This window comes from Ranitomeya imitator, chromosome 5 (genome assembly GCF_032444005.1).
Source record: "Ranitomeya imitator isolate aRanImi1 chromosome 5, aRanImi1.pri, whole genome shotgun sequence".
NCBI classification, from domain to species: Eukaryota; Metazoa; Chordata; class Amphibia; order Anura; family Dendrobatidae; genus Ranitomeya; species Ranitomeya imitator.
In genome coordinates this window covers 154,846,417-154,862,430 of record NC_091286.1, presented here as the reverse complement: position 1 = coordinate 154,862,430, position 16,014 = coordinate 154,846,417, and positions in this window count along the sequence as shown.

Below are 16,014 nucleotides of genomic sequence, written 5' to 3'. Positions count from 1 at the left end.
ACAAAATAGTTAATAAATAACATTTCCCACATGTATACTTTACATCAGCACAATTTTGGAAACAAAATTTTTTTTTGCTAGGAAGTTATAAGGGTTAAAATTTGACCAGCGATTTCTCATTTTTACAACGAAATTTACAAAACCATTTTTTTAAGGGACCACCTCACATTCGAAGTCAGTTTGAGGGGTCTATATGGCTGAAAATACCCAAAAGTGACACCATTCTAAAAACTGCACCCCTCAAGGTGCACAAAACCACATTATAATATAATAATAATAATTTTTATTTATATAGCGCCAACATATTCCGCAGCGCTTTACAAATTATAGAGGGGACTTGTACAGACAATAGACATTACAGCATAACAGAAATCACAGTTCAAAACAGATACCAGGAGGAATGAGGGCCCTGCTCGCAAGCTTACAAACTATGGGGAAAAGGGGAGACACGAGAGGTGGATGGTAACAATTGCTTTAGTTATTCGGACCAGCTATAGTGTAAGGCTCAGGTGTTCATGTAAAGCTGCATGAACCAGTTACCTGGCTAAGTATGTAGCAGTACAGACACAGAGGGCTAATACTGCATAAAGTGTATGAGAACATGATGCGAGGAACCTTTTTTTTTTTTTATTATAAATAGGCCACACAGGGATCGTTAGGTTAATGCATTGAGGCGGTAGGCCAGTCTGAACAAATGAGTTTTTTGGGCACGCTTAAAACTGTGGGGATTGGGGATTAATCGTATTAACCTAGGTAGTGCATTCCAAAGAATCGGCGCAGCACGTGTAAAGTCTTGGAGACGGGAGTGGGAGGTTCTGATTATTGAGGATGCTAACCTGAGGTCATTAGCGGAGCGGAGGGCACGGGTAGGGTGGTAGACGAAGACCAGGGAGGAGATGTAGGGTGGTGCTGAGCCATGGAGTGCTTTGTGGATGAGGGTAGTAGTTTTGTACTGGATTCTGGAGTGGATGGGTAGCCAGTGTAATGACTGGCACAGGGTAGAGGCATCGGTGTAACGGTTGGTGAGGAATATGATCCTGGCTGCAGCATTCAGGACAGATTGGAGCGGGGAGAGTTTTGCAAGAGGGAGGCCGATTAGTAGAGAGTTACAATAGTCCAGACGAGAATGAATAAGTGAAACAGTCAGAGTTTTTGCAGAGTCGAAAGTAAGAAAAGGGCGAATTCTAGAAATGTTTTTGAGATGCAGGTAAGAAGAGCGAGCCAGTGATCGGATGTAGGGGGTGAATGAAAGGTCAGAGTCAAGGATGACCCCAAGGCAGCGGGCATGTTGTTTTGGAGTAATGGTGGAACCGCACACGGAGATGGCAATGTCAGGCAAAGGTAGGTTAGTAGAGGGAGAGAACACGAGGAGTTCAGTTTTTGACAGGTTTAGTTTCAGATAGAGGGAGGACATGATGTTAGAGACAGCGGTAAGACAATCACTGGTGTTTTCTAAAAAGGTCGGTGTGATATCAGGAGAAGAAGTGTATAATTGGGTGTCGTCAGCATAGAGATGGTACTGGAAACCAAATCTACTGATTGTTTGTCCAATAGGGGCAGTATACAACGAGAAGAGTAGGGGGCCTAGGACTGATCCTTGAGGAACCCCAACAGTAAGGGGAAGGTGAGAGGAGGAGGAACCAGCAAAACATACAGTGAAGGATCGGTCAGAGAGATAGGAGGAGAACCAGGAGAGAACGGTGTCCTTGAGGCCAATGGAGCGGAGCATAGTGAGGAGGAGCTGATGATCCACAGTGTCGAATGCTGCAGAGAGATCCAAACAGTGCCTAAACAGTAGAAACCCCCCACAATTGACCCCATTTTGGAAACCAAACCCCCCAAGGAACTTATCTAGATATGTGGTGAGCACTTTGAACCCCCAAGTGCTTCACAGACGTTTACAACGCAGAGCCGTGAAAATAAAAAATCATTTTTCTTTCCTCAAAAATGATGTTTTAGCAAGCAATTTTTTATTTTCACAAGGGTAACAGGAGAAATTGGACCCCAATAATTGTTGCGCAGTTTATCCTGAGTATGCTGGTACCCCATATGTGGGGGTAAACCACTGTTTGGGCGCACGTCAGGGCTCGGAAGTGAGGGAGCACCATTTGACTTTTTGAATACATGATTGGCTGGAATCAATGGTGGCGCCATGTTGCGTTTGGAGACCCCTGATGTGCCTAAACAGTGGAAACCCCTCAATTCTACCTCCAACACTAACCCCAACACACCCCTAACCCTAATCCCAACTGTAGCCATAACCCTAATCACAACCCTAACCACAACCCTAATTCCAACCCTAAGGCTATGTGCCCACGTATTCGTGTGAGATTTTTCCGCACCATTTTTGAAAAATCCGTGGGTAAAAGGCACTGCGTTTTACCTGCGGATTTATCGCGGATTTCCAGTGTTTTTTGTGTGGATTTCACCTGCGGATTCCTATTGAGGAACAGGTGTAAAACGCTGCGGAATCCGCACAAAGAATTGACATGCTGCGGAAAATACAACGCAGCATTTCCGCGCTGTATTTTCTGCACCATGGGCACAGCGAATTTGGTTTTCTATAGGTTTACTTGGTACTGTAAACGTGATGGAACACTGCTACGAATCCGCAGCGGCCAATCCGCTGCGGATCCGCAGCCAAATCCGCACCGTGTGCACATAGCCTAATTCTAAAGGTATGTGCACACGCTGCTGAAAATGCTGCGGATCCGCAGCAGTTTCCCATGAGTTTACAGTTCAATGTAAACCTATGGGAAACAAAAATCGCTGTATACATGCTGCGGAAAAACTGCACGGAAACGCAGGGGTTTACATTCCGCAGCATGTCACTTCTTGTGAATTCCGCAGCGGTTTTAGAACTGCTCCAATAGTAAACCGCAGTTGTAAAACCGCAGTGAAATGCACAGAAAAACCGTGGTAAATCCGCGATAAATCCGCAGCCGTTTAGCACTGCGGATTTATCAAATCCGCTGCGGAAAAATCCGCAGAGGACCAGAATACGTGTGCACATACCGAAACCCTAACCCTAGCCCTAACCCCAACCTTAGGGGAAGAAAAAAAAATTTCTTTATTTTATTATTGTCCCTACCTATGGGGGTGACAAAGGGGGAAATCATTTAGTATTTTTTTTATTTTGATCACTGTGAGGTTTTATCACAGTGATCAAAATGCACTTGAAACGAATCTGCCGGCAGGCAGATTCGGCGGGCGCACTGCGCATGCGCCCGCCATTTTGGAAGTTGGCGGCGCCCAGGAAAGAAGATGGACGGACCCCGGGAGGCTCGGTAAGTATGATGGGGTGGGAGGGAGCACGGGGGGGTGGATCGGAGCATGGGGGGTGGATCGCAGTGCGGGGGGGTGGATCGCAGTGCAGGGGAGTGGATCGGAGTGCGGGGGGGTGGATCGGACTGCAGGGGGGTGGGATTGGAGCACGGGAGAAGCGGACAGGAGGACGGGGGAGCGGAGCACAGGACGGAGGGGAGCGGACCACAGATCGGAGGGCTGGGGGGGGCGATCGGTGGGGTGGGGGCACATCAGTGTTTCCAGCCATGGCCGATGATATTGCAGCATCGGCCATGGCTGGATTGTAATATTTCACCAGTTTTTTAGGTGAAATATTACAAATCGCTCTGATTGGCAGTTTCACTTTCAACAGCCAATCAGAGCGATCGTAGCCACGGGGGGGGGGGGACGGGGTGAAGCCACCCCCCCTGGGCTAAAGTACAACTCCTCCTGTTCCTGCAGGCCGGGTGAAATTACAGTTAACCCTTTCACCCGGCCTGCAGGAGCCCAATCCGGCCATGATGCATATGCTGCGTCACAGGTCGGATTGGCACAGGTTTTCATGACGCATACGGTGCGTCAAAGGTCGGGAAGGGGTTAACGCACACATATAACACGTTATTAGATAACACCATTGTATAATAAACAATGTAGTATATATTACATACAAACAGCAATGTAATCATAATTTTGTTTCTATGGCACCAACATATTCCGCAGCACTTTACAATTAAGCAGTGATGTATACACACAATAAATTAATTACAAGGTAAGAGCCAAAGGTTCAAGGAAAGGAAATAAGCCGCACATCTGTCCACAATAAGTAAAAATGATCCTATCCTATGACTAAGGGAGCTTGGACGCCAGAAACGCATCAGGTTTTTATCTAGATTTTTTGGATTCCATGTTTTTAATGAATCTTGAATAAAAGCATGGACTAATTTTTACATATTGTGGACGGATGCACCGCTTATTTCCTTTCCTTGAACCTTTGGCTGAGCTTCACCTGTAGGACCGGCACCCGACCCAGATTCCAGCATCCAATATCGGATGACATGGTGTGGTGACACACAGATTCCAGCCTCCAATATCGGATGACATGGCGTGGTGACACACAGATTCCAGCCTCCAATATCGGATGACATGGTGTGGTGACACACAGATTCCAGCCTCCAATATCGGATGACATGGCGTGGTGACACACAGATTCCAGCTTCCAATATCGGATGACATGGTGTGGTGACACAGATTCCAGCCTCCAATATCGGATGACATGGTGTGGTGACACACAGATTCCAGCCTCCAATATTGGATGACATGGTGTGGTGACACACAGATTCCAGCCTCCGATATCGGATGACATGGTGTGGTGACACACAGATTCCAGCCTTCGATATAGGATGGCATGGTATAGTGACATATAAACATAAGGATGAATGACCTCGGGGAGATCAAAACATCCAACACCGCGGAGACACCATCACGTGTTTCTCAACGCAGTGATCCCGAACACAGCCCCCATCCCTTATGGGAAATATGCAAATGCATGTAGAAAAGCCGCTGAGACACCATCACATGTTTCTCAACGCAAGCAATAAATAGCCAGGTCTTTCACCGGGAAGTAACAACCACGTGATGGTGTCTCCGCGGTGTTGGATGTTTTGATCTCCCCGAGGTCATTCATCCTTATGTTTATAGTCCTTTTACCAGGCACTGCTCCTAATAGCCAGTTTCCTACTTTTCACTGATGAGGGGCAAATACTCCGAAACAGCTGTCTGTGGATGGATACCATGTTTTGGCATAGGTGGTTTTCCTTTTTGGATGCTGCCCTTCCCGTGGTTGTTCCTTCCCGGTGAAAGACCTGCCTATTTATTGCTTGCGTTGAGAAACACGTGATGGTGTCTCCGCGGCTTTACTACATGCAATGGTATAGTGACACACAAATTCCAGCCTCCAATATAGGATGGCATGGTATAATGACACACATATTCCAGCCTTCAATATAGGATGACATGGCATGGTGACACACAGATTCCAGCCTCCAATATCGGATGACATGGTGTGATGACACACAGATTCCAGCCTCCAATATCGGATGACATGGCATGGTGACACACAGATTCCAGCCACCGATATCAGATGACATGGCATGGTGACGCACAGATTCCAGGCTCCAATATCGAATTACATGGCGTGGTGACACACAGATTCCAGCCTCCGATATCGGATGATATGGCGTTTTTGACGCACAGATTCCAGCCTCCAATATCGGATGACATAGCGTGGTGACACACAGATTCCAGCCTCCAATATCGGATGACATGGCGTGGTGACGCACAGATTCCAGCCTCCAATGTCGAATGACATGGCGTGGTGACACACAGATTCCAGCCACCGATATCGGATGACATGGCGTGGTGACGCACAGATTCCAGCCTCCAATATCGAATGACATGGCATGGTGACACACAGATTCCAGCCTCCAATATAGGATGGCATGGCATAGTGACACACAGATTCCAGCCTCCGATATCAGATGATATGGGGTTTTTGACACACAGATTCCAGCCACCGATATCGGATGACATGGCGTGGTGACACACAGATCCCAGCCTCCAATATCGGATGACAGGGCGTGGTGACACACAGATTCCAGCCTCCAATATCGGATGACATGGCGTGGTGACACACAGATTCCAGCCTCCAATATCGAATTACATGGCGTGGTGACAAACAGATTCCAGCCACCGATATCAGATGACATGGCGTGGTGACGCACAGATTCCAGCCTCCAATATCGAATGACATGGCGTGGTGACACACAGATTCCAGCCTCCAATATCGGTTGACATGGCGTGGTGACACACAGATTCCAGCCTCCGATATCGGATGACATGGCGTGGTGACACACAGATCCCAGCCTCCGATATCGGATGACAGGGCGTGGTGACACACAGATTCCAGCCTCCAATATCGGATGACATGGCGTGGTGACACACAGATTCCAGCCTCCAATATCGGATGACATGGCGTGGTGACACACAGATTCCAGCCTCCAATATCGGATGACATAGCGTGGTGACACACAGATTCCAGCCTCCGATATCGGATGACATGGCGTGGTGACACACAGATTCCAGCCTCCAATATCGGATGACATAGCGTGGTGACACACAGATTCCAGCCTCCGATATCGGATGACATGTCGTGGTGACACACAGATCCCAGCCTCCAATATCGGATGACAGGGCGTGGTGACACACAGATCCCAGCCTCCAATATCGGATGACATGGCGTGGTGACACACAAATTCCAGCCTCCGATATCGGATGACATGGCGTGGTGACACACAGATTCCAGCCTCCAATATCAGATGACATGGCGTGGTGACACACAGATTCCAGCCTTTGATATCGGATGACATGGCGTGGTGACACACAGATTCCAGCCTCCGATATCGGATGACATGGCGTGGTGACACACAGATCCCAGCCTCCAATATCGGATGACATGGCGTGGTGACACACAGATTCCAGCCTCCAATATCGGATGACATGGCGTGGTGACACACAGATTCCAGCTTCCAATATCGGATGACATGGATTAGTGAGCTTTAAAAATCCCCCCTCTGCCCAAGATAAGACAGTATACACTGTTAGGCCAGTCTCACACGTCCAGATAATTCCGGTACCGGAAAAATCGATACCAGAATTATCCGTGTCCGTGTGCCCGTGTGTTTCTGTGGCACATCAGTGTGGCCGCCCATGTGCCCACTGGGTACCACATGGAGCGTGCAGGAGACAGCGCTAGAGATAAGCGCTGTCCCCTGCATCTGGTGCTGAAGCTGCCATTCATATCTTCTCTGCAGCAGCCCTGTCCCCACCCCTCTCCCACCCCCTGTGCGCCCGCCCGCTGTTATTAAAATACTCACCCGGCTCCCTCGCAGTGTCCTGTCCTTGCCGCACCTTCTCCTGTATGAGCGGTCACGTGGGGCCGCTCATTTACAGTAATGAATATGCGGCTCCACCCCTATGGGAGGTGGAGCCGCATATTCATGACTGTAATGGGCGGCCCCACGTGACCGCTCATACAGTAGAAGGTGCGGCCAGGACAGGAAGCAGCACCAGCGAGGGAGCCGGATGAGTATTTTAATAACAGCGGGCGGGCGCACAGTGGGTGGGAGGGTTTTGGGGACAAAGATCTTTATTTTAAACACGAACAAAACAAAAAAAGGATTATTCATATCTTCTCTACAGCAAACGCTGCTGCAGAGAAGATATGAATGGCAGCTTCAGCACCACGTGGGGGGGACAGCACTTACTGTAGCGCTGTCTCCTGCACGGCACACGGACTGCACACGGACAACGTCCATGTGCGGTACGTGTTTTACACGGACCCATTGACTTTAATGGGTCCGTGTAATCCGTGAGCTCCCACGAACACTGACATGTCTCCGTGTTTGGCACACGGAGACACGGTCCGCAAAAAATCAATGACATCTGCACAGATGCATTGATTTTAATGTGAAAACACGCTGACATGTGCAGAGACACATTGATTTCAATGTGTCTACGTGAGTCAGTGTCTTCGGTACGTGAGGAAACTGTCACCTCACGTACCGGAGCCAGTGACGTGTGAAACCGGCCTTACAGGAGGAGTGAGGGTCTTGCTGCTCGTAAGCTTACATTCTATAAAGAAATAGGGGCACACAATAGGTAGCACGTGCTGTCATGTATGCTCCAGCCATCATAATAAATAGAGATGTCATAACCTCTCCATGATCCGGTCATCAGCCCGTGTGTTTAAGTGCAATTATCAGGTACAGTTATCATGTGCATGGAGGGTGATGAGACAGATGAATAGGAGGGAGCAGATTCTGTATAATATTTTTAGAAGGAGGTTGCAGGAGAGTAAAGGTACCTTCACATTAAGCGACACTGCAGCGATCTAGACAACGATCCTGTGTGACAGCTCTCCAGCGACCAACTATGCGAAGTCCCCAGGTAACCAGGGTAAACATCGGGTTACTAAGCGCAGGACCGCACTTAGTAACCCGATGTTTACCCTGGTTACCAGCGTAAACGTAAAAAAAAAAAAAAAAACACTTACATTCCGGTGTCTGTCCCCCTGCACTGTGTGAGCGCCGGCCAGCCGTAAAGCACAGCGGTGACGTCACCGCTGTGCTTTACGGCTCGCCGGCGCTGACAGTGCAGAGAAGCAGAACTCCGGGGGACAGACACCGGAATGTAAGTATGTAGTGTTTGGTTTTTTTTACGTTTATGCTGGTAACCAGGGTAAACATCGGGTTACTAAGCGCGGCCCTGCGCTTAGTAACCCGATGTTTACCCTGGTTACCAGTGAAGACATCGCTGAATCAGCGTCACACACGCCGATTCAGCGATGTCTGCGGGAGATCCAGCGACGAAATAAAGTGCTGGCCTTCTATCTCCGACCAACTATGTCACAGCAGGATCCAGATCGCTGCTGCGTGTCAAACACAACGGTATCGCTATCCAGGATGCTGCAACATCACGGATCGCTAGCGATATCGTTGTGAAGTTGGTTAGTGTGAAGGTACCTTTAGGTTAGTTGACGTGAGAGACTTGTTTAAAGTGAACTTGTCTGCAGGATTGTGCTCAGTGACCTACAGAGTGTCAGGTTGGCCCCGTTATACTGATTAAAATGATAGCTTGGTTGATTAAATCCATCTTATGGTTGTTTTTTAACCCCTTTCTGCCATCGGACGGAATAGTACGTCCGATGGCAGAACCCGTGCTTTAATGCAGGCTCCGGCGGTGAGCCCGCATCAAAGTCGGGACATGTCAGCTGTTTTGAACAGCTGACATGTGCCCGCAATAGGTGCGGGCGGAATCGCGATCCGCATGCGCCTATTAACTAGTTAAATGCCGCTGTGAATCTCTTACAGCAGCATTTAACAAGCTCTTCCAGCTGGAAATGCGCACATCGTCACATGATCAGGGGTCATCGGTGCGCCAGCATAACAACCAGAGGTCTCCTGCAAACCTCTATGGTTTTTGATGCGGATTGCTATGAGCGCCACCCTGTGGTCGGTTCTCATAGCAATGCTGCAATTCTACTACATAGGGGCGATCTGAGCATCGCATCTATGTAGTAGAACTGATCGGGTTGTGACAGCTTCTAGTCTCCTGTGGAGGTTATTGAAGCATTCCAAAATTTAAAAAAAAATGTTTTTAAAGATATGAAAAAAAAAATAATAAAAGTTTAAATCACCCCCCTTTTGCCCCATTCAAAATAAAACAATAAAAAAAAAATCAAACCTACACATATTTGGTATCGCCGCGTTCAGAATCACTTGATCCATCAATAGAAAAAGGATTAATCTTATTGCTAAACGGCGTAGTGAGAAAAAAGTCAAAGCGCCAGAATTATGTTTTTTTAGCCGCTGAGACACCATCACATGTTTCTCAACGCAAGCAATAAATAGCCAGGTCTTTCACCGGGAAGTAACAACCACGTGATGGTGTCTCCGCGGTGTTGGATGTTTTGATCTCCCCGAGGTCATTCATCCTTATGTTTATAGTCCTTTTACCAGGCACTGCTCCTAATAGCCAGTTTCCTACTTTTCACTGATGAGGGGCAAATACTCCGAAACAGCTGTCTGTGGATGGATACCATGTTTTGGCATAGGTGGTTTTCCTTTTTGGATGCTGCCCTTCCCGTGGTTGTTCCTTCCCGGTGAAAGACCTGCCTATTTATTGCTTGCGTTGAGAAACACGTGATGGTGTCTCCGCGGCTTTACTACATGCAATGGTATAGTGACACACAAATTCCAGCCTCCAATATAGGATGGCATGGTATAATGACACACATATTCCAGCCTTCAATATAGGATGACATGGCATGGTGACACACAGATTCCAGCCTCCAATATCGGATGACATGGTGTGATGACACACAGATTCCAGCCTCCAATATCGGATGACATGGCATGGTGACACACAGATTCCAGCCTCCAATATCGGATGACATGGCGTGGTGACACACAGATTCCAGCCACCGATATCAGATGACATGGCATGGTGACGCACAGATTCCAGGCTCCAATATCGAATTACATGGCGTGGTGACACACAGATTCCAGCCTCCGATATCGGATGATATGGCGTTTTTGACGCACAGATTCCAGCCTCCAATATCGGATGACATAGCGTGGTGACACACAGATTCCAGCCTCCAATATCGGATGACATGGCGTGGTGACGCACAGATTCCAGCCTCCAATGTCGAATGACATGGCGTGGTGACACACAGATTCCAGCCACCGATATCGGATGACATGGCGTGGTGACGCACAGATTCCAGCCTCCAATATCGAATGACATGGCATGGTGACACACAGATTCCAGCCTCCAATATAGGATGGCATGGCATAGTGACACACAGATTCCAGCCTCCGATATCAGATGATATGGGGTTTTTGACACACAGATTCCAGCCACCGATATCGGATGACATGGCGTGGTGACACACAGATCCCAGCCTCCAATATCGGATGACAGGGCGTGGTGACACACAGATTCCAGCCTCCAATATCGGATGACATGGCGTGGTGACACACAGATTCCAGCCTCCAATATCGAATTACATGGCGTGGTGACAAACAGATTCCAGCCACCGATATCAGATGACATGGCGTGGTGACGCACAGATTCCAGCCTCCAATATCGAATGACATGGCGTGGTGACACACAGATTCCAGCCTCCAATATCGGTTGACATGGCGTGGTGACACACAGATTCCAGCCTCCGATATCGGATGACATGGCGTGGTGACACACAGATCCCAGCCTCCGATATCGGATGACAGGGCGTGGTGACACACAGATTCCAGCCTCCAATATCGGATGACATGGCGTGGTGACACACAGATTCCAGCCTCCAATATCGGATGACATGGCGTGGTGACACACAGATTCCAGCCTCCAATATCGGATGACATAGCGTGGTGACACACAGATTCCAGCCTCCGATATCGGATGACATGGCGTGGTGACACACAGATTCCAGCCTCCAATATCGGATGACATAGCGTGGTGACACACAGATTCCAGCCTCCGATATCGGATGACATGTCGTGGTGACACACAGATCCCAGCCTCCAATATCGGATGACAGGGCGTGGTGACACACAGATCCCAGCCTCCAATATCGGATGACATGGCGTGGTGACACACAAATTCCAGCCTCCGATATCGGATGACATGGCGTGGTGACACACAGATTCCAGCCTCCAATATCAGATGACATGGCGTGGTGACACACAGATTCCAGCCTTTGATATCGGATGACATGGCGTGGTGACACACAGATTCCAGCCTCCGATATCGGATGACATGGCGTGGTGACACACAGATCCCAGCCTCCAATATCGGATGACATGGCGTGGTGACACACAGATTCCAGCCTCCAATATCGGATGACATGGCGTGGTGACACACAGATTCCAGCTTCCAATATCGGATGACATGGATTAGTGAGCTTTAAAAATCCCCCCTCTGCCCAAGATAAGACAGTATACACTGTTAGGCCAGTCTCACACGTCCAGATAATTCCGGTACCGGAAAAATCGATACCAGAATTATCCGTGTCCGTGTGCCCGTGTGTTTCTGTGGCACATCAGTGTGGCCGCCCATGTGCCCACTGGGTACCACATGGAGCGTGCAGGAGACAGCGCTAGAGATAAGCGCTGTCCCCTGCATCTGGTGCTGAAGCTGCCATTCATATCTTCTCTGCAGCAGCCCTGTCCCCACCCCTCTCCCACCCCCTGTGCGCCCGCCCGCTGTTATTAAAATACTCACCCGGCTCCCTCGCAGTGTCCTGTCCTTGCCGCACCTTCTCCTGTATGAGCGGTCACGTGGGGCCGCTCATTTACAGTAATGAATATGCGGCTCCACCCCTATGGGAGGTGGAGCCGCATATTCATGACTGTAATGGGCGGCCCCACGTGACCGCTCATACAGTAGAAGGTGCGGCCAGTACAGGAAGCAGCACCAGCGAGGGAGCCGGATGAGTATTTTAATAACAGCGGGCGGGTGCACAGTGGGTGGGAGGGTTTTGGGGACAAAGATCTTTATTTTAAACACGAACAAAACAAAAAAAGGATTATTCATATCTTCTCTACTAAGCGCGGCCCTGCGCTTAGTAACCCGATGTTTACCCTGGTTACCAGTGAAGACATCGCTGAATCAGCGTCACACACGCCGATTCAGCGATGTCTGCGGGAGATCCAGCGACGAAATAAAGTGCTGGCCTTCTATCTCCGACCAACTATGTCACAGCAGGATCCAGATCGCTGCTGCGTGTCAAACACAACGATATCGCTATCCAGGACGCTGCAACATCACGGATCGCTAGCGATATCGTTGTGAAGTTGGTTAGTGTGAAGGTACCTTTAGGTTAGTTGACGTGAGAGACTTGTTTAAAGTGAACTTGTCTGCAGGATTGTGCTCAGTGACCTACAGAGTGTCAGGTTGGCCCCGTTATACTGATTAAAATGATAGCTTGGTTGATTAAATCCATCTTATGGTTGTTTTTTAACCCCTTTCTGCCATCGGACGGAATAGTACGTCCGATGGCAGAACCCGTGCTTTAATGCAGGCTCCGGCGGTGAGCCCGCATCAAAGTCGGGACATGTCAGCTGTTTTGAACAGCTGACATGTGCCCGCAATAGGTGCGGGCGGAATCGCGATCCGCATGCGCCTATTAACTAGTTAAATGCCGCTGTGAATCTCTTACAGCAGCATTTAACAAGCTCTTCCAGCTGGAAATGCGCACATCGTCACATGATCAGGGGTCATCGGTGCGCCAGCATAACAACCAGAGGTCTCCTGCAAACCTCTATGGTTTTTGATGCGGATTGCTATGAGCGCCACCCTGTGGTCGGTTCTCATAGCAATGCTGCAATTCTACTACATAGGGGCGATCTGAGCATCGCATCTATGTAGTAGAACTGATCGGGTTGTGACAGCTTCTAGTCTCCTGTGGAGGTTATTGAAGCATTCCAAAATTTAAAAAAAAATGTTTTTAAAGATATGAAAAAAAAAATAATAAAAGTTTAAATCACCCCCCTTTTGCCCCATTCAAAATAAAACAATAAAAAAAAAATCAAACCTACACATATTTGGTATCGCCGCGTTCAGAATCACTTGATCCATCAATAGAAAAAGGATTAATCTTATTGCTAAACGGCGTAGTGAGAAAAAAGTCAAAGCGCCAGAACTATGTTTTTTTAGCCGCTGAGACACCATCACATGTTTCTCAACGCAAGCAATAAATAGCCAGGTCTTTCACCGGGAAGTAACAACCACGTGATGGTGTCTCCGCGGTGTTGGATGTTTTGATCTCCCCGAGGTCATTCATCCTTATGTTTATAGTCCTTTTACCAGGCACTGCTCCTAATAGCCAGTTTCCTACTTTTCACTGATGAGGGGCAAATACTCCGAAACAGCTGTCTGTGGATGGATACCATGTTTTGGCATAGGTGGTTTTCCTTTTTTTTAACCCCTTTCTGCCATCGGACGGAATAGTACGTCCGATGGCAGAACCCGTGCTTTAATGCAGGCTCCGGCGGTGAGCCCGCATCAAAGTCGGGACATGTCAGCTGTTTTGAACAGCTGACATGTGCCCGCAATAGGTGCGGGCGGAATCGCGATCCGCATGCGCCTATTAACTAGTTAAATGCCGCTGTGAATCTCTTACAGCAGCATTTAACAAGCTCTTCCAGCTGGAAATGCGCACATCGTCACATGATCAGGGGTCATCGGTGCGCCAGCATAACAACCAGAGGTCTCCTGCAAACCTCTATGGTTTTTGATGCGGATTGCTATGAGCGCCACCCTGTGGTCGGTTCTCATAGCAATGCTGCAATTCTACTACATAGGGGCGATCTGAGCATCGCATCTATGTAGTAGAACTGATCGGGTTGTGACAGCTTCTAGTCTCCTGTGGAGGTTATTGAAGCATTCCAAAATTTAAAAAAAAATGTTTTTAAAGATATGAAAAAAAAAATAATAAAAGTTTAAATCACCCCCCTTTTGCCCCATTCAAAATAAAACAATAAAAAAAAAATCAAACCTACACATATTTGGTATCGCCGCGTTCAGAATCACTTGATCCATCAATAGAAAAAGGATTAATCTTATTGCTAAACGGCGTAGTGAGAAAAAAGTCAAAGCGCCAGAATTATGTTTTTTTAGCCGCTGAGACACCATCACATGTTTCTCAACGCAAGCAATAAATAGCCAGGTCTTTCACCGGGAAGTAACAACCACGTGATGGTGTCTCCGCGGTGTTGGATGTTTTGATCTCCCCGAGGTCATTCATCCTTATGTTTATAGTCCTTTTACCAGGCACTGCTCCTAATAGCCAGTTTCCTACTTTTCACTGATGAGGGGCAAATACTCCGAAACAGCTGTCTGTGGATGGATACCATGTTTTGGCATAGGTGGTTTTCCTTTTTGGATGCTGCCCTTCCCGTGGTTGTTCCTTCCCGGTGAAAGACCTGCCTATTTATTGCTTGCGTTGAGAAACACGTGATGGTGTCTCCGCGGCTTTACTACATGCAATGGTATAGTGACACACAAATTCCAGCCTCCAATATAGGATGGCATGGTATAATGACACACATATTCCAGCCTTCAATATAGGATGACATGGCATGGTGACACACAGATTCCAGCCTCCAATATCGGATGACATGGTGTGATGACACACAGATTCCAGCCTCCAATATCGGATGACATGGCATGGTGACACACAGATTCCAGCCTCCAATATCGGATGACATGGCGTGGTGACACACAGATTCCAGCCACCGATATCAGATGACATGGCATGGTGACGCACAGATTCCAGGCTCCAATATCGAATTACATGGCGTGGTGACACACAGATTCCAGCCTCCGATATCGGATGATATGGCGTTTTTGACGCACAGATTCCAGCCTCCAATATCGGATGACATAGCGTGGTGACACACAGATTCCAGCCTCCAATATCGGATGACATGGCGTGGTGACGCACAGATTCCAGCCTCCAATGTCGAATGACATGGCGTGGTGACACACAGATTCCAGCCACCGGTATCGGATGACATGGCGTGGTGACGCACAGATTCCAGCCTCCAATATCGAATGACATGGCATGGTGACACACAGATTCCAGCCTCCAATATAGGATGGCATGGCATAGTGACACACAGATTCCAGCCTCCGATATCAGATGATATGGGGTTTTTGACACACAGATTCCAGCCTCCGATATCGGATGACAGGGCGTGGTGACACACAGATCCCAGCCTCCAATATCGGATGACATGGCGTGGTGACACACAAATTCCAGCCTCCGATATCGGATGACATGGCGTGGTGACACACAGATTCCAGCCTCCAATATCAGATGACATGGCGTGGTGACACACAGATTCCAGCCTTTGATATCGGATGACATGGCGTGGTGACACACAGATTCCAGCCTCCGATATCGGATGACATGGCGTGGTGACACACAGATCCCAGCCTCCAATATCGGATGACATGGCGTGGTGACACACAGATTCCAGCCTCCAATATCGGATGACATGGCGTGGTGACACACAGATTCCAGCTTCCAATATCGGATGACATGGATTAGTGAGCTTTAAAAATCCCCCCTCTGCCCAAGATAAGACAGTATACACTGTTAGGCCA